We start from the raw sequence: 25071 nt of genomic DNA on the forward strand, positions 1-25071 counted from the left end.
CTAAGGATATTGATCCTAATGGAATAGGGATATAATACCCTGGATATTGGGGTGTATGGTTTTTTTGTAATTGAACAATTATCTCCCTTTACCATTATACACAAAGAAAACAATTTTTGGATATCTCATGTATTCAAAATTGTTTAGGCTTTACGGTATCTCATCTATACCAAATTGTTGAGGCTTTACGGTATCTCATCTATACCAAATTGTTGAGGCTTTACGGTATCTCTTCTAACCAAATTGTTGAGGCTTTACGGTATCTCATCTAACCAAATTGTTGAGGCTTTACGGTATCTCATCTATACCAAATTGTTTAGGCTTTACGGTATCTCGTCTATACCAAATTGTTTAGGCTTTACGATATCTCATCTATACCAAATTGTTGAGGCTTTGCGGTATCTCATCTATACCAAATTGTTGAGGCTTTACAATATCTCATCTATACCAAATTGTTGAGGCTTTACGGTATCTCATCTAACCAAATTGTTGAGGCTTTACGGTATCTCATCTATACCAAATTGTTTAGGCTTTACAATATCTCATCTATACCAAATTGTTTAGGCTTTACAATATCTCATCTATACCAAATTGTTTAGGCTTTACAATATCTCATCTATACCAAATTGTTTAGGTTTTACAATATCTCATCTATACCAAATTGTTTAGGTTTTACAATATCTCATCTATACCAAAGGATATACGAACTTGTCCAGCTGGACATTTTTGTAGTGATCTATACACATGTCAAATGTCTCCCTAAATCCGTTGACCTGATAAGAGTCCACTTGTTGAACGCGGGACTGATAACCGCTATTGTCAAAGTGTACTTTTTTTCCTCTTATAAAACAACTCACATCAGGACATAACCATGACGTAACATTCAAACGGGGTGCATGCAGGCACACAACAAATGAAAACTGTATTCTAAGAGTTAAATTTCAAAACACTGTCCACCATTTTGCTTTTATATCTACAGGTATATACATAGCAGCCCGATTCCCGCGTCAAGTAATAGTCTCAAGGACATCGCCGTGCAGGTTATCGTAATGTCAGTGAATTAGGAGATTAACCTACTGTGTTTTGAAATTTGAAGTAGTCCCACTGTAGAATAGATACCTCTTTATTATAATTTTGAACCGAGCGCTTTAACGGTTTTACGGCAGCCTTTGTCAGTATTCCACCCTTCTTCGGACGGCGGGTATGGGCTGCACACATTGTACCCTTCACCTAAAAAGGGCTTCCTGTGAATGTGTCGTTACATGGCTTAAACAATGTAACGGTATATTTTGACTCACTGATACAATTTAACGGTATATTTTGACTCACCGAAGCAAAATAACAGTACATTTTGACTCACCGAAACAGATTAACGGTACATTTTGACTCACCGAAACAAAATAAGGTATATTTTGACTCACCGAAACAATAAAACGGTATATTTTGACTCACTGGAACAATTTAATGGTATTTTTTGACTCACCGAAACAATTTAACGATACATTTTGACTCACAGAAACAATTGATCGGTATATTTTGACTCACCGAAACAAAATAACAGTAAATTTTGACTCACCGAAACAATATAACAGTACATTTTGACTCACCGAAACAGTTTAACGGTACATTTTGACTCGCCGAAACAATACAACGATACATTTTGACTCACATAAACAATTGATCGGTATATTTTGACTTACCGAAACAATTTAACCACACATTTTGACTCACCGAAACAATATAACGGTATATTTTGACTCACCGAAACAATATAACAGTACATTTTGTCTCACCGAAACAAATCAACGGTATATTTTGACTCACCGAAACAATTTAACGATACATTTTGACTCACCGAAACAAAATAACGGTATATTTTGACTCTCGGAAACATGGTATAACGGATATAATGGTACAGACTTGCCGGTTTTAGGTAACAGTTAACAGCATATGATGATTAAAATATTCTGTTATTGGGACTTGGCACAGGCTAAACTATCCATGAAAAAGAGAATGTCAGCATTACCTCGGCTCCAGCCGAATTTGTAAAGACAACTTAACTGACATGTCGGTGTCACGCGCCTCACTGTAAAGTTCTTGTTTCCGTTTGTTTGAAATATTCCTTTGTAAACTCAGTAGTGACGTCTCGGTACCCGGTTGTTGTTGTTGTTGTTGTTCCCGGTCGTTGTTGTTGTTGTTGTTGTTGTTGTTGTTGTTGTTGTTGTTGTTGTTTTACAGATTAAAAATGCAGCAAAGGGGGTCGGGTGGTCTCGGCAGAGACAGGTCTGTAAGCCTCATCAGCTGAGGGCATCTGTATTCAGCCCAGACAGCGAATGGGACTTTTTAGGAAGCGCTTCCTTGTCAAACCTACCAAGAACCCTTTGGAGAGTGTGAAGACTCCCCAAGACTGCAGCCTTCTGCATTACCCAGGCTGAGTTAGAAAAACCCGGGTACTATCCCTATGTCAGTCAAGAAATTGGGAGGTACCAAAGCTAAGGCATCGAGAGTCTAGGGAGTATAGCAACTTCATTCTTGGGATGCAAAAAATATCATCATCATCATCGTCGTCATCATCATCATCAAAATCATCATCATCATCATCAAAATTATCATCATCATCATCATCAAGTGTTGGAGTACTCACCGTCAGCAGAGGCCCCTGGAGATACGAAGGACCAACTGTTAAACAAACGACTAGCCGACAGAAAGCGTTCAAAACGAAGGAAAGCAATGAACACTTATCTCCCCGTTTCTACATCCGGGTAGCGACACGGGGAGGAAGCACGGTACCTCCATCGCAATAACACGCGCTGACTGCTCTATATTAATAACAGCTTTTGTCAGATTTTAAAACTGATCGTTAGATATGGGCCGGACGGAAAAGCTTATAGCTGATTATATATATTCAAACCTTGGTGGTAGCAATGATCTCAATATACTCATGTGTGGCTTGATAAAGCGAAGCATTTCCTTAAATCTGCATATTAATAATGTGATATGCATGTTATATCTTCATTATTATCAATCTTTTTTTTTAGCAAGAATTGTATTCCATTTCATACGAAGTATCGATTTATATGTACCTTCATTGTCCAGGCAATTGTGAATCTCCTTAAACTTGCATCACAATGTTTCAATTTGTGCCCAGCAACGTGGGTTTACAAAGCATGGGCACGAGATGAACTTATAGGCTCACTGGAAGAGATCTGGATGTGAGTGAGTTAGTATGGTTTCACGCCGCTTTTAGCAATATACCAGCAATATCACGACGGGGGACATGAGAAATGGGCTTCACACATTGTACCCATGTCGGGAATCGAACCCGGATCTCCGGCGTGAAGAGCGAACGCTTTAACCACTAGGCTACCCGGTCGCTGCTAACAATCCTAATAGGTAGCATTGAAACCTGTAGTAGTTTATTTTGTTGTATTTATAAACGTTGGATTTTAACAAAGAAATTGGAATAAGTGTCTCGCCGTACGTTTGTATGAAGAAAATGGAACGTCAAGTCCAAATCTTATGTTTGATAACGGGGGCACGGGTGGCCCAGTCGTCTAAGGCGCCGCGATGCGCTGTGCAGAGTTGCGTCCCTTGGGTACGCCAGAAATCTATGATTGTGGGTTCGAATCTCGGTTCGCCCCGATTATGTTTCTAGGTTTGTCGGCACCATACCCGTGCTCGTGGATTTCACTGATGTGGTAAACGTCTAAGACCTACATCACTTCGGGCTTTCCTCCTACATTAAGCTGACACGCCGCTATATGACTGGAATACTGTTAAAAACGACTTTAAACCCAACTCACTCACTCATTCACAATTTTTGATAACGGGAAGTGGAACTCAAAACGATGTTATTTCTGAACAAGGAATAAGGAATGTATTAATGAAAGTGAAGGCATATTGGTCCGATTTTACACAGAATTACCTTTTTAGCTGTATGATATACTCTCCAAAAATAGTAGAGGATTGTCGAATATAAGTGCTTTGATCGGTTGTCAGCAACAAATCAGAGAGTGACTGCCAACATCCGAACACATTGGATTTGTTTGTTTGGTTCTTTTTTAACGCCGCACACAGCAATGTTCCAGCTATATGACGGCGGTCTGTATATAATCGAGTCTGGACCAGACAATCCAGTGATTGATATCATGAGCATCGATCTACGCAATTGGGATACGATGACATGCATCAACCAAGTCAGTGCGCCTGACAACCCGATCCCGTTAGTCGCCTCTTACGACAAGCATAGTCGCCTTTTACGACAAGCATGGGTTGCTGAAGACCTATTCTACCCCGGATCTTCACGCGTCCAAACACATTGGAAACATTGCACGTGGACTGTGAGGACGTCAATATGAGGACGTCAATGTGAGGACGTCACGTCAACGTAATGCAGCATGGCAGATTTGGGGGTGGGTCTGTAATGATTCGAGGTTCGTTCACTGTAACTGCTGGAGCACCACTGCATAATGTCCATGAAAGGGACACAGGACAGTAATACTGAGTGAGTGAGTTTGGTTTAACGCCGCTTTAAACAATATGCCAGTTATATCACGGCGTGTCAGCTTGATGTGGTAGGAAAGCCCCAAGTGATGCAGGTCTCATATGTTTACCACTTCGGGAAAACCCCCGGGTATGGTGCCGACAAACCTAGAAACATAATCGGGGCGAACCGGGATTCGAACCCACAATCATAGGTTTCTGACGTGCCCAAGGGACGCAGCTCTGCACAGCGAATCGCTGCGCCTTAGACGGCTGGGCCACCCGTGCCCTCTGACAGTAATGCTGAGACAACATGCTGGTGCCAATATAGTTGTGCCGTTTACGCGCAATGCTGGTGCACGTTCAATCTCATTAAAAGTGATATCTTAATTCTCGCTACCACTATACAAAGATATGAGAACATCCCATTACAGGTCACGTCAGAAAAATCTTTTTCGCGAACTTTGACCGACCAATGAAGTGACTATAACAAGAAGTCGACATTAGCCAATCAAAACACAGCACTAGTTTCAAACTGGCGACTTCCATTCCAGACTACACTTTTATTGAAAAATTATCTGTTCAAAATTTGAAAACTGAAGAAAAGCTCCCAGATCAAGCTGTCATGACCTGGTATATCTAATATACTGTAAGGATAGGATTTATGGATAAACAACTTCTTTATTACAATTAAGAGCAACGTTTCGGTGTAGGTTCTAACATCGTTATCAAGCAAGTGATATACAGAGTATGGTTGACAAGTATATATACAGGAAGGAGGCAATGTTTTTACAGTAGCAGGATAGAACAAAACAAAACTTTATTTACACTGAGGTACATATGAGGTACAAATGTGCAGACAGTAAATACATAAGATGGCGGGATGGTTTACAAGGAAGATTGTACAGTTTTCATAATGACATTACAGAATGTACAGAGTTTCTCAATAACATTGATTTTTTTACAATTAAAAAGTTCTTTGAATTTAAACATATTTGGGTTTTTAGCATATGAAATTGGAACATATATTTTCCGTTGGGGTTTGAAAAAAGGACAAACAAAAATATAATTCATCACCAACATCGTTCATGTCGCAGAGTTTACACGTTCGTTCACTGACAGGGATGTTGTGCCACCTACTTAGTTCAATAGGTAAATGGTGGCATGGGGTTCTAAACAGAAGGAATTTTACAGCCAACGAGAAAGGGATAACTAATAAATACTTTTCAAGGACGAGTTCAGTTTTAAATATGCGATATGTGATACCTTTAGAAGAATGTGTAATCTCTGCACTCCATGTTTGAGTTGCTATATCAGATAATCTTAACGACGTGATAGATTTAAGGACATTAGGAGGAATTGCTTGTTGGCTTAACCAATAGAAAATGAAGCCCGTTTCATTGAAAATACTTTCCAAACATTTTGATATGCGTAGATATCAGATGTGGTTATACTGGAGTGGAGAAGCCTGTTGTGTCCACAAAAGGGTAGTGATGACAATTATCGGTGAGGTCAGTAACAGGAACAAAAGGGTGAAGCCAGTAATTAGAAAGAAAAAGCAAATCATTATTGTATTTCAAATCTTTTTACACATGATAGACTGCTATATTATAAGAGTGAAATTTACAAAATGTTAGAATAGAAATTTTATCCGACGTCGAAGTTTTGAACCGCTCCCTAAAGAAATATACTTGTGATACATTTTGTGCGACCAGTCGGAACCGTTGTATCCGGGAAGATTCCGTGTTGCATCCTGATAGGTACATGACACTACGCAGATACAACGCCGACCAAAGGAGGATGCACCAATTACAGCTAAGCATCCTGCAGGATCTGAGGTCTCAAGAGTTGAAGCAGAAAGATATTTCGCTAGATCCGTTTTCTGAATATCATCATGTGATTAAAATACACATTTTCCCTTTCTATGTTTCATATTGAGAGCCTGTCATAATCTGTTTTGTTTGATTTAGGTCAAATGTATTAAGCGAACGTTAACATTTGAAGAGTTATCCTAATAAATACATATGAAGATTCATCATAACTACTACATATGTAGATCCATAATAACTACTACATATGCAGATCCATCATAATTGATACATTTGTAGATCCATAATAATTACTACATCTGCAGATCCACAATAATTAATACATTTGAAGAACCATCATAATACAACATTTGCAGATCCATAATAATTACTACATTTGCAGATCTATAATAATTACTACATATGCAGATCTATAATAATTACTGCATATGCAGATCCATCATTATTACTACATGTGTAGATTCATCATAATTACTTCGTGTGTAGATTCATCATAATTACTACATTTGCAGATGCATCACAATTAATACATATGTAGATCCATCATAATTACTGCATATGTAGATCCATCATAATTTCTACATATGCAGATCCATCATAACTACTACATATGTAGATCCATCATAATTACTACATATGTAGATCCATCATAACTACTACATACGCAGATCCATCATAATTTCTACATATGCAGATCCATCATACTTACTGCATATGCAGATCCATCATAATTACTACATATGCAGATCCATCATAATTACTACATATGTAGTTCCATCATAATTACCGGTATGCTGATCTATCATAATTTCATATGTAAATTCCTTTATATCTGTAATAATAATTAACACATGTGGCACTAAGAGAAAGACAGTACTCCATCATTTAAGTCTTTACGGTAGTTCTTTTATCACATGAACTGAGGTCAGATACGTTTTCGTAGATACTAAATTTATGATTTATTGACAGACTTACTCCATGCAGCTGATTGTGAAACCTAGAGAAGTAGCGTATTTATTGGACCCTTAGTGTGATAGTGTTTGGGATATTAATACACTGCGAGTTTCCTGTTAATTATCAGTGCTGGGGTTTAGTTTCAACAAATGTTTAGAGCAATTGTACAACAAACGTAAGTAAACTCACTCATCGAATCGCTTCCTTTGCAAAACTTAACTCAGAAAGAACAGCCTTTTCCAGTACTACTGCGCCCGATCCACATTCAGAACTGTACAATTCTCATGCAATATGGGCTATCACAGCCCTGATAGGAGCGTCGGCGTGGCGTGATAGTTACGTTGAGATTGAGTGAGTTTACGCCGGTTTTAGAAATATTCCAGCAATATCACCGCGGGGGACATGAGAAAGCGAAGCATTTCCTTAAATCTGCATATTACTAAATGTGATATGCATGTTATATCTTCAATATTATCAATCTTTTTTTTAGCAAGAATTGTATTCCATTTCATACGAAGTATCGATTAATATGTACCTTCATTGTCCAGGCAATTGTGAATCTCCTTAAACTTGCATCACAATGTTTCAATTTGTGCCCAGCAACGTGGGTTTACAAAGCATGGGCACGAGATGAACTTATAGGCTCACTGGAAGAGATCTGGATGTGAGTGAGTGAGTATGGTTTCACGCCGCTTTTAGAAATATTCCAGCAATATCACCGCGGGGGACATCAGAAATTGGCTTTACACATTGTACCCATATCGGGAATCGAACACGGGTGTTTGGCGTGACGAGCGAACGCTTTAACCCCCCGACACCCGGCTACCGACTCTAACACTCATACCCCTTTATCTGTCGCCAACACCCTCCACCCGACAAACGTCACCCGAATACCCACCCTCCTCCAACACCCCTAAATCTGCCACAAGTACCGGCCGCGTCATACCAAAAGACGTTAAAAGATGGTACTTGTTGTTACCCTGTCTGGCGCTCGGCATTAAGGGGCTAAAACAAAGACTGGTCGGCTCGGAGTCAGTATACTGTGTCTGAGTGGGCTATTCATGTTAAACTGCGGCATGGTATCTCAGTGAGCTAGCACTATAAATCGGCATCAGTCCGGACTAGTATAAGCAGCCACACAAACACACACACGTACATGCACGTCGCTATATAAGTGCAATAATCTTGGACGCGACGTTAAACACCATTTCACCTCACCTTAACACACGGCACGGAATACAACGTCTGTGTCTAGACTGTGTGGCAACGTGAGCATGGTCCAGTTGGTATTAGTTCACAATGTGGTGTAGATGGGGACTGGAGGCTGGACCAATCCTACACACATCATCTGAGATGTCTCCAGTGGGGCTGATGAGATTGAAGTAGTTGGCAATTGGTTTGTCTCGGGAGTGTCGTATAACTACCCAATCTGTTCAGAGAGCCGCGTGTGCTGTTCCGTCGTAATATGTTCCTTGTAAATGTTCCTAGTAAACTGTTCCATGTGAACTGTTCCTTGCAAACCGTTACCCGTTACCTGTTCGCTATAAACTGTTCCCCGTAAACTGTTCCCTGTAAACTGTTCAATGTCAAATTCTCAATGCGAACTGTGTTCCCCGGTAACTGTTCCCCTATAAAAGTGTCCTCCTGTAAACTGTTACCCTATAAAAGTGTTCCCCTGTAAACTGTTTAACTATAAAAGTGTTCCCCTGTAAACTGTTCAACTATGAAAGTGTCCCCCTGTAAACTGTTCCCCTATAAAAGTGTTCCCCTGTAAACTGTTATCCTATAAAGGTGTCCCCCTGTAAACTGTTCCCCTATAAAAGTGTCCCCCTGTAAACTATTCCCCTATAAAAGTTATCCCCTGTAAACTGTCCCCTATAAATGTGTTCCCCTGTAAACTGTTCCCCCAAGAAATGTTCCCCTGTAAACTGTTCCCCTATAAATGTGTTCCCATGTAAACCCCTTTATTAAAGGGTTCCCCTGTAAACTGTTCCCCTATAAAAGTGTTCTCCTGTAAACTGTTCTATAAATGTCCCCCTGTAAACTGTTGCACTATAAAAGTGTACCCCTGTAAAATGTTCTATAAACGTGTTCCCCAGTAAACAGTTCCCTTATAAAAGTGTTCCCCTGTAAACTGTTCCCCTATAAAAGTGTTCGCCTGTAAACTGTTTCCCTATGAAAGTGTTCCCCTGTTAACTGTTTCCCTATGAAAGTGTTCCCCTGTAAACTGTTCCCTTGTTAAAGGGTTCCCCGATAAACTGTTCCCATATAAAAGTGTTCCCTTGTAAACTGTTCTATAAACGTGTTCCCCGGTAAACTGTTCCCTTATAAAAGTGTTCCCCTGTAAACGGTTCCCCTATAAAAGTGTTCGCCTGTAAACTGTTCCCCTATAAAAGTGTTCCCCTGTAAACGGTTCCCCTATAAAAGTGTTCGCCTGTAAACGGTTCCCCTATAAAAGTGTTCCCCTGTAAACTGTTTCCCTATGAAAGTGTTCCCCTGCAAACTGTTTCCCTATGAAAGTGTTCCCCTGTAAACTGTTCCCTTATTAAAGGGTTCCCCGATAAACTGTTTCCATATAAAGGTGTTCCCCTGTAAACTGTTCTATAAACGTCTTCCCCGGTAAACTGTTCCCTTATAAAAGTGTTCCCCTGTAAACGGTTCCCCTATAAAAGTGTTCGCCTGTAAACTGTTCCCTTATTTAAGGGTTCCCCGATAAACTGTTCCCCTGTAAACTGTTTCCCTATGAAAGTGTTCCTCTGTAAACTGTTTCCTTATTAAAGGGTTCCCCCGGTAAACTGTTCCCCTATAAAAGTGTTCCCCTGTAAACTGTTCTATAAACGTGTTCCCCGGTAAACTGTTCCCCTATAAAAGTGCTCGCCTGTAAACCATTCTCCTATAAAAGTGTTCCCCTGTAAAATAAAATGTTCCCTGAAAACTGCACATGGAAAATCATTGTTATTGGAAATCTTCATTAGATGTTAAAAAAGCAAAACACATGTTGTTCACAACTTACCATAATAAGAATGAGTGAGTAGGGTTTTACACCGCTTTTAGCAATATTCCAGCAATATCATGGCGGGGGACACCAGAAATGGGCTTCACACATTGTACCCACCATAATTAGAAACGCCCTAAAGCAATTTTTATTAATTATGTCCATCGATAATCTATAAACGTTATTAAACTACCTCGGATTAATCAGTCTCAAGTTACCAAAAGCCTGCAATACAAGAACAAACCTTTGTTATGACAGTCTCATAAATAACTAAAAGGCACAATAAGGATATTTATTGTATAGTAAACAGCGTGCGTGTAGAATGTCGCTTCACGTTGTCCAACACTTGGATTGCGAAAAATCAGGACGTTTTTTAGGCCTGACAATATTTTAAACGCCCCCTGAATATTTATCTAGCTTATGACAGAATCATTCTCGGGGAGTGGGAAAAGTGGGGTTTGCCCAGTGCGTCCCAAGAGCAGGTATATTAGACATGGAAATTTTTACGGTAATTAAGGATGGTTTCATTGTTATAATGTTATGCCAAAAATGCCCTGAGCTCTGAAGTATGTCAATTGGTTTGAGTGTCTTCATGTACAGGGATATAGAGGTTATCACGCTTGTGTGTTTGGGGATGGTAAATATCCTGCATCAGGAATAAACATTGTATTTAGCGAGCCTTGGCGAGCTAAATACATAGTGTTTATTCCTAATACAGGATATTTACCATCCCCAAACACACAAGCGTGATAATCTCTTTATCTAAACATTGCGAGTTTTCTTGGAATGCGCGCATTAATATTTATTACGTCACAGGGTAAGTGATGTGTCAGTCGGACAGTGACAGTAGCCAATATAGTTCCAACTGAAATCTGTTTCTTATACAGTGGCGAAGCAACATATACGCAAAACAACAATTGTTTTTACTTGCATTTCGCGGTAATCCATTGGTCTGTCCGCTAGAGTAACTGCCCTTTGTCAAAGGGAAGCTACTCTAACCCTAGGCAATGGGACGTCACGGCAACGTTCAGACGCTGTTGACAGTCGGTCTGTCCTGTCATAACGCTAAGAAGTGCAATCGGATGTACACACAGCGACAAAACGAAACAAGGTAAAAATTCAAACATATTTCGGCCAAATCTAACTATTTTAATTTGTGGAGAAGGTTTCAAGCCGCAGAGGTCTACAAGCACAGATATGGCTACTGATCCCGCTTGGCTAGGCCTAGTGCCTTCGCAAAATTGTTTCGAAATTTATATCTCCAAAGTTGCCAAAACTTATAAAATGCCTTAGCTACGTCAAAGTTAGACACTGATTTTCAGTATATTAGGCTGTTCTTTTGATACTGATAGCAATTATCTCTTTAGTTTATCTAGATTCCCGATGGTTAATTTTGACTCGATTGCCGAATGACAAGGGCGACGCCATGTTTGTTTATAAACACTGAAAGTAGTCCCTACTTGACCTTTGATATTTGCATCTCTATCCGCATATGACCCCAACGGATATCGTTTTTATCCGTAGGCTTTATCCTGCCGAGAAACCTACCTATTATATGATAAATCTATTTCACATGTTGTTTGTGATACTGTACTGATTATGTTCATGTATACTTTCGGAAAATATTCAAAACGATTCCATAATACTGTCAATGTATTACGTTACTTGGCGTAAAACGTCTAACAAACAAACAAACTTCAGGTTTGTATTATTTTCTCTCCCACAACTGAACATGTAAATATCAAATTATAGAATTTAAAAATACATATGGCCCTAAAAGATACAATTATTTAATAACTTTTGCAGGTGATGTTGTTTGTATATCATCATATTGCTGGCCTACAAACAAGAAATATCATACAACCTCGTTTACCTGAACTCGGTCATGTATATGGTCCAATCAGATCTCCTCCTCCATGGTAAAATATATGGCGTTTCACGAGCTTTCACAGGACTTCAAGTGGTTTCTCGTGGTTAAACGTGGTTTCACTGTATGTTAAAGGCGGACTATGCACCATGATTTGGAGGCAGTGTTTAATACCTCCAGTGTTTCATACAACGAAAAGATGCCTACGTCCACAACTATTCCCGCGCCGAGGTCCTAACACAAGCCAGATCGCTTCTACATTCTCAGTAAGGTATTATGGGACTTAAGGAATCTTAAACTGTGAAAACAAGTGAAGTCTGCTACTGGAGTTTTGTGATGCTCCTTCAAAATATTGTCAGATCTTGTCATTATTCTGCCCTTCTTTCAACCTACCAACAACTGTACCCTGTCATCTTCCCGAGACAATGGAGTTAACTGACTATAAAAGTCCAGTTTCCACCCTTATGGAGTTATATTTTGGCTGGACAAATGAGTTTATGCAGAGTCCAATCAAAATCGCGCAACAAAATCGACATCCGGATCGTAAACTGTCGTGCAGATTTCGGTCGATTGCGGGATTTGCAAAGCATGTGCGCCAACAACTCGGCGTCAACAGATATTTTCCAAATCTTTCCATGTTTTCAATCAAGGTGCTCACGTGATTTGATGCAAAGGGGGAAGTAAGACCATATTTTTATGACAATATAGGTCTTGTGTATCGATTAGATCTTCTTGACTGGTCGCCGCCATTTTGTTTGAAGCTATTGCAAGTGATATGAGAGGTGGAATCTCATTGGTCAATAGGAGGGACATAGAAGGGACATAACTAGTAAAAGTCACTGGTGGCACTACGATCGTGCCCAGAATTTCAAGCCTAGTTCGGCAAGGGTGGATAGTGGACTTAAGACATAGTCTTTGATGATTCTAGAAATACCCTCGGCGGCTTCCAAATAATACACCAATTTTTATATTTTTATACTATTTTCATATCATCACTATGCTATGAGAGACCATGGGCTGGCCTTTTCGTCGTAGGCGCTGCAATTCACTGCTCAGAGATGCGTATTTTTTGGCGTGTCAGAAAGCTTTTGTTTGTATATTTGTTTGTTTACCGCCACCCTCAGCAATTACCCAGCTATATGACGGCGGTCTGTAAATAATCGAGTCTGGACCAGGCAATCAAGTGATTGCATCGATCTACCCAAATGAGACATACATCAACCAAGTCAGCGAGTCTGACCACCCGATCCCGTTAGTCGCCTCTTACGACAAGCACAGTCCCCTTTTACGGCAAGAATGGGTTGCTGAGGACCTATTCTACCCCGACCTTTCTCAGGTAGCCAGAAACCAATGACCGTGGGTTCGAATCACGTTTGCAGGTGATTATGATTTGAGAGCGCCATGCCTGCCCCCGTGGGTTTCACAAGAGTGGTAAACGTCTAGACGTCTCTCACACAACAAGGTGCCATGTATGTTTATAACTGAAACATTGGTCAAAGCGTCGTTAAGCCAACTCACTCACCCACTCAATATCATACGTCATATTAAATGTTTACATATTGACCTTTGACCTCCATTTGAAATTCATTTAGTGCATTTCTTTGTCTTATCGACCAAACATATCTCTGAAAACACAATCCCAACAAAGGCATCAGATCAAACTCTGTGCCAGGAAACATCTGGATGCTGTTAGTGTAAATATCTAAACCTGTCTGTGATGTCATTCTATTGTTTAAGCATGTTAAACGTTCGAGTATTTGTTCAGGGAAGAGAGAGTGAGTGAGTTAATATTTAACGTCAACTCACTCACTCACTCTTCCCTGAACAAATACTCTATTGGTTGTCAATGATTCATGCCTACATTAACCTGATCAGACATTTACACGTACATTAACTGATGAATTGTTTTACTCAAATGATAGCAAATAGTGTGGGAACACATGTTCCCCCAGCTGGGCTCCAACCACCATTGTTTGATTAAGGACGTGTCACAGTCGGCCTCGAGTGCGTCGACACACGATAGCATGGTGTTAAATTAATTTCCATTGTTTGTGTAATTCTTAACGGCATGAAAAAAATATTATGATTCTGGATTATGTAACCCATAACCATTTCATGTTAAAGTAAATAAATAACCCTTTGATGAAACAAACCAAAAAACAGTGCATCCTTGTTCAACAACAGGGCTCAAAAGTTCAAATAATCCCCATTCGTATGATCTCAGAATATGCAAACGAATTAGTAAATGTCCGTTGGGTTCCCAACAAAAGTGTGAAGATAATTGTATCATGCACTGTAAATATTGTATCAAGTACTGTAAATATTGTATCATGCACTGTAAATATTGTATCAAGCACTGTAAATATTGTATCATGCACTGTAAATATTGTATCACGCACTGTAAATATTGTATCACGCACTGTAAATAGTATATCAAGCACTGTAGATATTGTATCATGCTCTGTAAATATTGTATCAAGCACTGTAAATATTGTATCATGCACTGTAAATGTTGCATCAGCACCGTAAATATTGTATCAAGCACTGTAAATATTGTATCATGCATTGTAAATATTGTATCATGCACTGTAAATATTGTATCATGCATTCTAAATATTATATCATGCACCGTAAATATTGTATCATGCACCGTAAATATTGTATCATTCTCTGCAAATATTGTATCATGCACTGTAAATATTGTATCATGCACTGTAAATATTGTATCACGCATTGTAAATATTGTATCATGCACCGTAAATATTGTATCAAGCACTGTAAATATTGTATCATGCATTGTAAATATTGTATCATGCACTGTAAATATTGTATCATGCACTGTAAATATTGTACCAAGCATTGAAAATATTATATCATGCACCGTAAATATTGTATCATGTACCATAAATATTGTATCAAGCACTGTAAATATTGTATCATGCATTGTACATATTGTATCATGCACCGTAACTATTGTATCAAGCACTGTAAAGATTGTATCATGCATTGTAAATATTGTATCATGCACTGTAAATATTGTATCATGCACTGTAAATATTGTATCATGCATTTGAAATATTATATCATGCACCGTAAATATTGTATCATGCACTGCAAATAGTGTATCATGCACTGTAAATATTGCATCAAGCACCGTAAATATTGTATCATGCACTGTAAATATTGTATCATGCACTGAATATATTTTATCAAGCACTGTAAATATTGTATCATGCATTGTAAATATTGTATCATGCACCGTAAATATTGTATCATGCACTGTAAATATTGTATCATTCACCGTAAATATTGCATCATGCACTGTAAATATTGTATCATGCATTGCAAATATTATATCATGCACCGTAAATATTGTATCATGCACTGTAAATATTGTATCATGCACCGTAAATATTGTTTCATGCACTGTAAATATTGTATCATGCACCGTACATATTGTATCATGCACTGTAAATATTGTATCACGAACTGTTAATGTTGTATTATGCATTGTAAAGGTCACGTGAAGTCAAGTTTATAATGCTTTCAAGGGGTTGTAACCGATAGTGCATATACAGGATATATACATACTTGACATGAGTGAGGCGTTTTAGCTAGATAATTTATTTTTAAATGTGATTATGATATTAATTTATACAGGGATATATAACTTTCACATATCTCCTTTAGAATGATAAAGTATAGATAAAGTTTGGTATTTCAGATAGGATTTCCTTTGGTTATTATTAGATTTGAATAACGCACCGACATCAACTGTGTTACCTACGCAAATTAACTTATTACGTTCTATTTCTGATACCTAGGGCAAATAAGTAGTGCATGGTATTCCGTTTCAGATACTAAATAAAGTTCTCCACGAGATATTTGTATTCCTGGTGTAAGTCACTTCGAAATTTGCCTAAAAACCTTCTATATAGTGCAGGTTATTAACATTTACTGAGTATAATTCACATTGAGTGAGTGAGTGAGTATGGTTTTACGCCGCTTTTAGCAATATTCGAGCAATATCACGGCGGGGGACACCAGAAATGGGCTTCACATATTGTACCCATGTCGGGAATCGAACCCGGGTCTTCGGCGTGACGAGCGAACGCTTTAACCACTAGGCTACCCGACCGCCCCTAATTCACATTGAAGTAAAGATATACAAGAAGCATACACTCCTAATGGATTTGATGTAACACATGTATCTTGCCGATCTTGTAAAAAAAACATTCAACCTTTGTTTTACTACAATTAGGAATGCCCTTAAATCTCCCACCTCTTGGAACAACCAGACTATTCCAAATCCACATCGTAAGGGCAAGCCTTTAACATGTGTTGCCCAGTTGGGGTGGCGTCTGTAGCATGTTTCCTTTAACATTAGACACTGGTGTGGATATCCATGCGGTTGTGGTGATAACCGCTGCTTAATGCACCTTGTATGATAGAAAACATAAAGAGGGTATCTACAACATTCACCATACGCGACACCCGTTGATAATACAAAACCCAAAATTTCACTATCAAACAGTTCGCAAGCAAGTTGAAGCGGGATATTGTACCGTCTTTTTATTGAATTTAAAGGAATAAGGGCTTTACTAGCCTGTGCCGAAAGGTTCATAGCTGCTCTAGTCTAGTCTGATTGGTCTAGTCTTTTTTGCAGTTTAAAGGGGCACTGATCTAACGCAATTCCCCGGGACTGGTTGTTGCCTTTGTTATTGTTTTTTCCCAGTGAGTACCCGGATGTATAGCAGAAATCTAGACTAGTTCGCGACCTTTGCTGCGCCATTCGTAAGCGCATTAGTCACTTTTATGGATACCGGTAGTAATAAGGGCGTATGGTCACATTGATCAACAAAATGAAATACAGTTTTCGAGATAATCAGGAAATGTAGGTATCTTTGTGGGTAGCATCGGTAATGGTGACGAAGTTTTGATAAGTCACTTGCTTGGTAATTTTGCGATTTTCGATTTTCGTTTATACTATTTTGACTTGCAACACAAAGTAAATATTTCACCTGAGCATCGCTTTTTTTATAGGGTGTATATTATTTTCTGTCAAAATGTGTAACATATTTATTAAACGTCTAAATATTCAGTTATTTTACAAATTGACTGAAAAACATTTCGATTTCTATTATCATGATAACGAATTCCAAACATTTTGATGTTTAATGTCATCACCAAGAGACTGTAAATGTTACGTTGAAAAGTACATTTCTATGTTGTTTGGCTTCTAATCCTACATAATCTGTTTTGATGTTTGTAAGCTCTTTTGATATTCTTAATCAATCTTGACAGATTTTTTAGTCAAAATGACTAAAATATTTACACATTTTATAAATTGCCTGAGAGAATCACATTTTAAAAATTGACGGTAATATATACACGCTTACAAAGGAAAAGACCTGTGAAACAACGTCTATCGCGCATTGGAGAATTTCCCAACCAAGACGTAGAGAAACAAGAACGAATTATCGGTTCAAATGAAGGAAAACAAAATGCAAATACCATAATTACAACCTACCAAATTTATGTGTATAAATTTTAGGCAACTTCCTTGTTCGAGGAATGTATCCGTGAATATCCACACAAAGGAACAATATCCAACTCGTCTGCAGCTGTACAAAGAAACTTATTCGATGTCACGTGTCTCTGTAACAATCAAATATTTTAAAAGGTATATATCGTTTCGGGATATTATAACCCGTGTTCGTTTCTCAACTGATCACTTGGATTGTTTCAGGTGTTTCACATAGGTGTCAAGTCTCAAGGGTCGGCTGAGAAAGCCCACATGACAACTATTTTCATAACGTCCACGGTTCCTAAAAAATCCATTGAGTGATAGATAACAATGATCAATCAATCAACGTATTATCAGTTAACCCTTTGAACAAAGTATGTTGTTTTTACATCGGCACTTCACGCCATGATATGAGTGTATTCCCTTTGTTTTAGTAAACCTAGACATGTAAACACTCACTTTTGACATATCCACTGTGCAAGATAACAGTGATTAATCAATCAACGTATTTTCTGTTAATCCTTTGATGACTAGGAACGATCCGTTGATTTACAACAACAAAAAAATCAACTGATCATTCATCTCTTGCTGGGCTGCCACGTGCATATTACATAACACACATTTCACCTCACTTCAAACCTGGATTTAGATTGAATAATTACCCCAGACACAATAAATGCCAAATGGGAACCTTTGTCAGGTAATCTAAGTGGTGCTACCACTAATTGTACCTGTAATAAATTCATTAACTGAGCATCAAGTGAATGACGACAAATACACAAGTGTAGGGTTATACGAGAAAACGTGGATGACAACAAGGGAGTAGTAATGGTATTATCGACGCAATCCGAAATCCGAAAATGCTTTCACTGCATGGATACTTGTTTTAGTATCAAACTATAAGCATCTGGTGTATTTCCAAATGACGACATCCGATGAGCTCCGCCGTTCTTTTTGTCTGTTTGTTTAGGCAGAAGAAATTAATAAACATGTGCCCTTTGTCAAAATCTTTATAGATCACAGTTAACCAATCAGTGTTTATGCAAAAATGCGTAAAACAAATATTGCCTCCAAGTTTATTTAACTGTCCTTGCAGACGGTAGCCCAGTCTCTGGTCACGCTCAGTTGCGTTGCGTATCATCCGGGTACTCACAGGGGGAAAAACAATAACAAAGGCAACAACCAGTCCGGGGAATTGCGTTAGATCAGTGCCCCTTTAACAGGGGGGTATCTGCCAGTTAGCAACACCATCTTTCCCAATCGCGTGTAAAGTCAGGTGAAATCTTCCCCTAGGACGTACACATGTATTTCAGCAATCCCTTAATGGAAATAGAAGAAAAACCCATGGACTGAGAGTACACCCTGGCGGACACCAGAGGTGAGGTGAGGTGAAATGGGGTTAACGTCGCGTCCAAGATTATTGCACTTATATAGCGATGTGCATGTACGTGTGTGTGTTTGTGTGGCTGCGTGTACTAGCCCGGGCTGATGCCGATTTATAGTGCTATCACTGAGATACCATGCTGCAGTTTAACATGAATAGCCCACTCAGACACAGTATACTGACTCCGAGCCCTTAATGGCGAGCGCCAGACAGGGTAACAACAAGAACCATCTTTTAACGTCTTTGGTATGACGCGGCCGGGGATCAAACCCCGGACCTTCCGCTCTCCGGGCGGACGCTCTACCACTAGACCGCGGAGGCGGTCGGCGGACACCAGAAAAACAAGTGAAATAAAATAATCTCACAGTTTCTGATCACTTTCTGACGTTTGTCACTTTTTTTGACAAATGTACACTTCACACTATCACACATACTCGTAATAACCTAATAAACTCTCCGTGAATTCCGTTTCATAATACAACATATAACTACTTTTGTCTATTTACAAGATGAAATGCTTTTCGAAAATTAAAAAAAAGCCTCATAGAAATTACCCTTTTCCGAGTTGTATATTTTTTAACAAGTGCTTCAAGGAATATCACCTACTGTAGGATTTCCATTAAAGTTTATAAAACCACCCTGGTATATCTTCTACCATATTCCTTGTTTCTGATCAAAAATGATCTTATCTGTTATTTAGAATACCTACAAATATCTTACCCATGACATTTAACAGTGTGATAACTCTGTAAGTATGTGGCTCATTTACTCTACCTGTCTTAAATGATGGTACAATCAAATATATGGTGACATTCTCTGGGACAATACCTGTAAACAATATCTGATTGAACAAAATTATGAAATACGAGACTAACGAAGCATTAATAAACCAAAAATACTCTGCAGGAATACATTCGCTTCGTGGAGCTTTAACTGGTGTTAGCTTTTCTATAGCTTTCGAGACTTCAGATTCAGTATGATTACGAGAAAGATCACCAGGTCGTTTTAAACATGTCTCACGATACCCTGTGTCATGATTTGTAAGATATGAATCCACTTCGGAAAACTAGGACTGGTGTATAGCTAAAATAATTCTCCCAAATCTTTGGAGCTATGTCGTTTTCAGTAAACTTTCTATTTGGAATGACTGCTGTTTATTTCACGTATTTCACGGGCTATACAACAGAATACATCGTCAATACTTCACGGGCTATACAGCAGAATACATCGTCAATACTTCACGGGCTATACAGAAGAATACATCATCAATACTCCACGGGCTATACAGCAGAATACATCGTCGGTAATTCACGGGCTATACAACAAAAAACATCGTCAGTATTTCACGGGCTATACAACAGAATACACGAAAACCAGTATTAATTATTCTACTTCAGCTATTTTTCTTGATGTCATTCTCACCCGACAGTACGCCTCACACCAATAGTACGTGCATGTAATAGTTATGACTCAGTCCTTTTTGACATGTTATCTTTGCCTTTGTGCTGTAAGATCTCCTGCAGCGTGTGCAGTGTCTCGAGACTGTCTAGGTTATTTAGATGTGGAGCGTCAAGTCACCAGACGTTTATCATCGGCAACGTATTTGAATCGACAGGTTTTTTCATCACCTGCAAGAAGGATTTTACGTTAAGTACAGTGACTGGAGTAAACCAAAGACACTAGATCCTACTGAGGTCACCTCATCTATTGGTGATTTCAATAAAGACACAAGACCCTACCGAGGTCAAGTCATCTATTGGTGATATCAATAAAGACACAAGACCCTACTGAGGTCAGGTCATCTATTGCCAATACCAATAAAGACACAAGACCCTACTAAGGTCTCGTCATCTATTGGTGATATCAATAAAGACACAAGCCCCTACTGAGGTCACGTCATGATCATCTATTAGTGAAATCAATAAAGACACAAGACGCTACTGGGGTCACGTCATCTATTGGTGATATCAATAAAGACACAAGACCCTACTGAGGTCAGGTCATCTATTGGTGATATCAATAAAGACACAAGCCCCTACTGAGGTCACGTCATGATCATCTATTAGTGATATCAATAAAGACACAAGACGCTACTGAGGTCACGTCATCTATTGGTGATATCAATAAAGACACAAGACGCTACTGAGGTCAGGTCATCTATTCGTGATATCAATAAAGACACAAGACCCTACTGAGGTCACGGCATCTGTTGGTGATATCAATAAAGACACAAGACCCTACTGAGGTCAGGTCATCTATTGCCGATATCAATAAAGACACAAGACGCTACTGAGGTCAGGTCATCTATTGGTGATATCAATAAAGACACAAAACCCTACTGAGGTCACGTCAGCTACTGGTGATATCAATAAAGACACAAGACCCTACTGAGGTCACGCCATCTATTGGTGATATCAATAAAGACACAAGACGCTACTGAGGTCATGCCATCTTTTGATGTTATCAATAAAGACATAAGACCCTACTGAGGTCACGTCATCTATTGGTGATATCAATAAAGACACAAGACGCTACTGAGGTCATGCCATCTTTTGATGTTATCAATAAAGACATAAGACCCTACTGAGGTCACGCCATCTATTGGTGATATCAACATAGACACAAGCCCCTACTGAGGTCAGGCCATCTTTTGATGTTATCAACACAGACACAAGCCCCTACTGAGGTCACGCCATTTATTGGTGATATCAACACAGACACATGACCCTACCGAGGTCACGTCATCTATTGGTGATATCAATAAAGACACAAGACCCTACTGAGGTCACGTCATCTATTGGTGATATCAATAAAGACACAAGGCCCTACTGAGGTCATGCCATCTATTGGTGATATCAATACAGACACAAGACCCTACTGAGGTCAGGTCATCTATTGGTGATATCAATAAAGACACCAGACGCTACTGAGGTCACGTCATCTATTGAGGATATCAATAAAGGCACAAGACCCTACTGAGGTCACGCCATCTATTGATGTTATCAATAAAGACATAAGACCCTACTGAGGTCACGCCATCTGTTGGTGATATCAACACAGACACAAGCCCCTACTGAGGTCACGTCATCTATTGGTGATATCAATAAAGACACAAGACCCTACTGAGGTCACGTCATCTATTGGTGATATCAATAAAGAAACAAGACGCTACTGAGGTCATGCCATCTATTGGTGATATCAATAAAGACACAAAACGCAACTAAGGTCACGCCATCTATTGGTGATATCAATAAAGACACAAGCCCCTACTGAGGTCATGCCCTCTATTGGTGATATCAATACAGACACAAGACGCTACTGAGGTCACGTCATCTATTGGTGATATCAATAAAGACACAAGACCCTACTGAGGTCACGCCATCTATTGATGTTATCAATAAAGACATAAGACCCTACTGAGGTCACGCCATCTATTGGTGATATCAACACAGACACAAGCTTCTACTGAGGTCACGTCATCTATTGGTGATATCAATAAAGATACAAGACCCTACTGAGGTCACGTCATCTACTGGTGATATCAATAAAGAAACAAGACGCTACTGAGGTCAGGTCATCTATTGGAGATATCAATAAAGCCACAACACGCTACTGAGGTCACGCCATGATCATCTATTGGTGATATCAATAAAGCCACAACACGCTACTGAGGTCACGTCATGATCATCTATTGGTGATATCAATAAAGACACAAGACGCTACTGAGGTCACGTCATGATCATCTATTGGTGATATCAATAAAGCCACAAGACGCTACTGAGGTCAGGTCATCTGTTGGTGATATCAATAAAGACACAAGACCCTACTAAGGTCACGTCATCTATTGGTGATATCAATAAAGACACAAGACGCTACTGAGGTCACGTCATCTATTGGTGATATCAATAAAGACACAAGCCCCTACTGAGGTCACGTCATGATCATCTATTGGTGATATCAATAAAGCCACAAGACGCTACTGAGGTCAGGTCATCTGTTGGTGATATCAATAAAGACACAAGACCCTACTAAGGTCACGTCATCTATTGGTGATATCAATAAAGACACAAGACGCTACTGAGGTCACGTCATGATCATCTATCGGTGATATCAATAAAGCCACAAGACCCCACTGAGGTCAGGTCATCTATTGGAGATATCAATAAAGCCACAAGACGCTACTGAGGTCAGGTCATCTGTTGGTGATATCAATAAAGACACAAGACGCTACTGAGGTCAGGTCATCTGTTGGTGATATCAATAAAGACACAAGACGCTACTGGGGTCACGTCATCTATTGGTGATATCAATAAAGACACAAGACCCTACTGAGGTCACGCCATCTATTGATGTTATCAATAAAGACATAAGACCCTACTGAGGTCACGCCATCTATTGGTGATATCAACACAGACACAAGCCTCTACTGAGGTCACGTTATCTATTGGTGATATCAATAAAGATACAAGACCCTACTGAGGTCACGTCATCTATTGGTGATATCAATAAAGACACAAGACGCTACTGAGGTCATGCCATCTTTTGATGTTATCAATAAAGACATAAGACCCTACTGAGGTCACGCCATCTATTGGTGATATCAACATAGACACAAGCCCCTACTGAGGTCAGGCCATCTTTTGATGTTATCAACACAGACACAAGCCCCTACTGAGGTCACGCCATTTATTGGTGATATCAACACAGACACAAGACCCTACGGAGGTCACGCCATCTTTTGGTGTTATCATTAAAGACACAAGACCCTACTGAGGTCACCACACGCCATCTTTTGGTGATATCAACACAGACACAAGACCCTACGGAGGTCACGCAATCTATTGGTGTTATCATTAAAGACATAAGACCCTACTGAGGTCAGGTCATCTATTGGTGTTATCAAAAAAGACACAAGCCCCTACTGAAGGCACTTCATCTACTGGTGTTATCATTAAAAACATAAGACCCTACTGAGGTCACGTCATCTATTGGTGTTATCAAAAAAGACACAAGCCCCTACTGAAGGCACTTCATCTACTGGTGTTATCATTAAAAACATAAGACCCTACTGAGGTCACCTCATCTATTTATGTTATCAAAAATGACACAAGCCCCTACTGAAGGCACTTCATCTACTGGTGTTATCATTAAAAACATAAGACCCTACTGAGGTCACGTCATCTATTGGTGTTATCAAAAAAGACACAAGCCCCTACTGAAGGCACTTCATCTACTGGTGTTATCATTAAAAACATAAGACCCTACTGAGGTCACGTCATCTATTGGTGTTATCAAAAATGACACAAGACACTACTGATGTCACCTCATCTATTTATGTTATCAATAAAGACAAAAGCCTATACTAAGATCACGACATATATTGGCGTTATCAATAAAGTGAATAATAGGTTCTGTAGCTCACAGAACGTATTTGGTAAACAGACTATGAAATTATAGTCAAACAAACGGGAAAAACCAACAACAATGAACATTAGTTTAAAGGCTTTAAACAACAAACGTCATAGCCGGCCAACGCGACAACATATGAAAAACTTACAAATATACTATGTATTATTTTTGCTACCGCACACTGACCGACCATCAACTTGCAGACTTTTAAATGTGAAAGCGCCTGAGTGATACTTCAAAGGGATAGTTTCAATACGTCTGGTACGTTTGCTATATTTAACGTCTTACGGGAATTATGAAAGCAACATTTTTTAAACACTCCTAGATTTCAGTTGACTTTGCACGAGATTGGGAAAGTTAGTATTGCTAAATTTAAGGAAAGATTTCAGTTGACTTTGCGCGAGATTGGGAAAGTTGGTGCTACCTTCGATATTTGTTACCCCACAGAATGTAGGCCTAGATCTATACACAATTATATCTAGTACGTGTGACTTCATGTTTACACTGACAGCCATACAACAACCAGCTATATCGCGGAGTAAAATAGTTCCTCAAAAAAGAGAGGTAACATGGGCGTATGAATGCACAAGTTGCTCTTCAGAAACATCTGACACATGCATTCCA

At 39.2% G+C, this 25071-nt stretch overlaps 1 protein-coding gene across 3 annotated transcripts in view; it reads right to left on the reverse strand.

Annotated features, from left to right (window-relative positions):
* Positions 1-25071, reverse strand: part of LOC124126338 — a 96615-nt gene that overhangs the window by 67900 nt on the left and 3644 nt on the right. Inside the window, exon 1 of one of the 3 annotated variants that reach the window (XM_048399937.1) lies at positions 2645-2765. The exons of 1 other annotated variant lie outside the window; for it this stretch is intronic. The gene's annotated coding sequence lies outside the window, so the exon portion shown is untranslated. Of the gene's footprint in view, positions 1-2644; positions 2766-25071 lie in introns of those variants that run through there. One more of the 3 variants, XM_046489746.2, reaches the window with a different exon arrangement.

Source organism: Haliotis rufescens, unplaced genomic scaffold (genome assembly GCF_023055435.1).
Source record: "Haliotis rufescens isolate VD_foot unplaced genomic scaffold, xgHalRufe1.0.p SCAF_2, whole genome shotgun sequence".
Taxonomy (NCBI): Eukaryota; Metazoa; Mollusca; class Gastropoda; order Lepetellida; family Haliotidae; genus Haliotis; species Haliotis rufescens.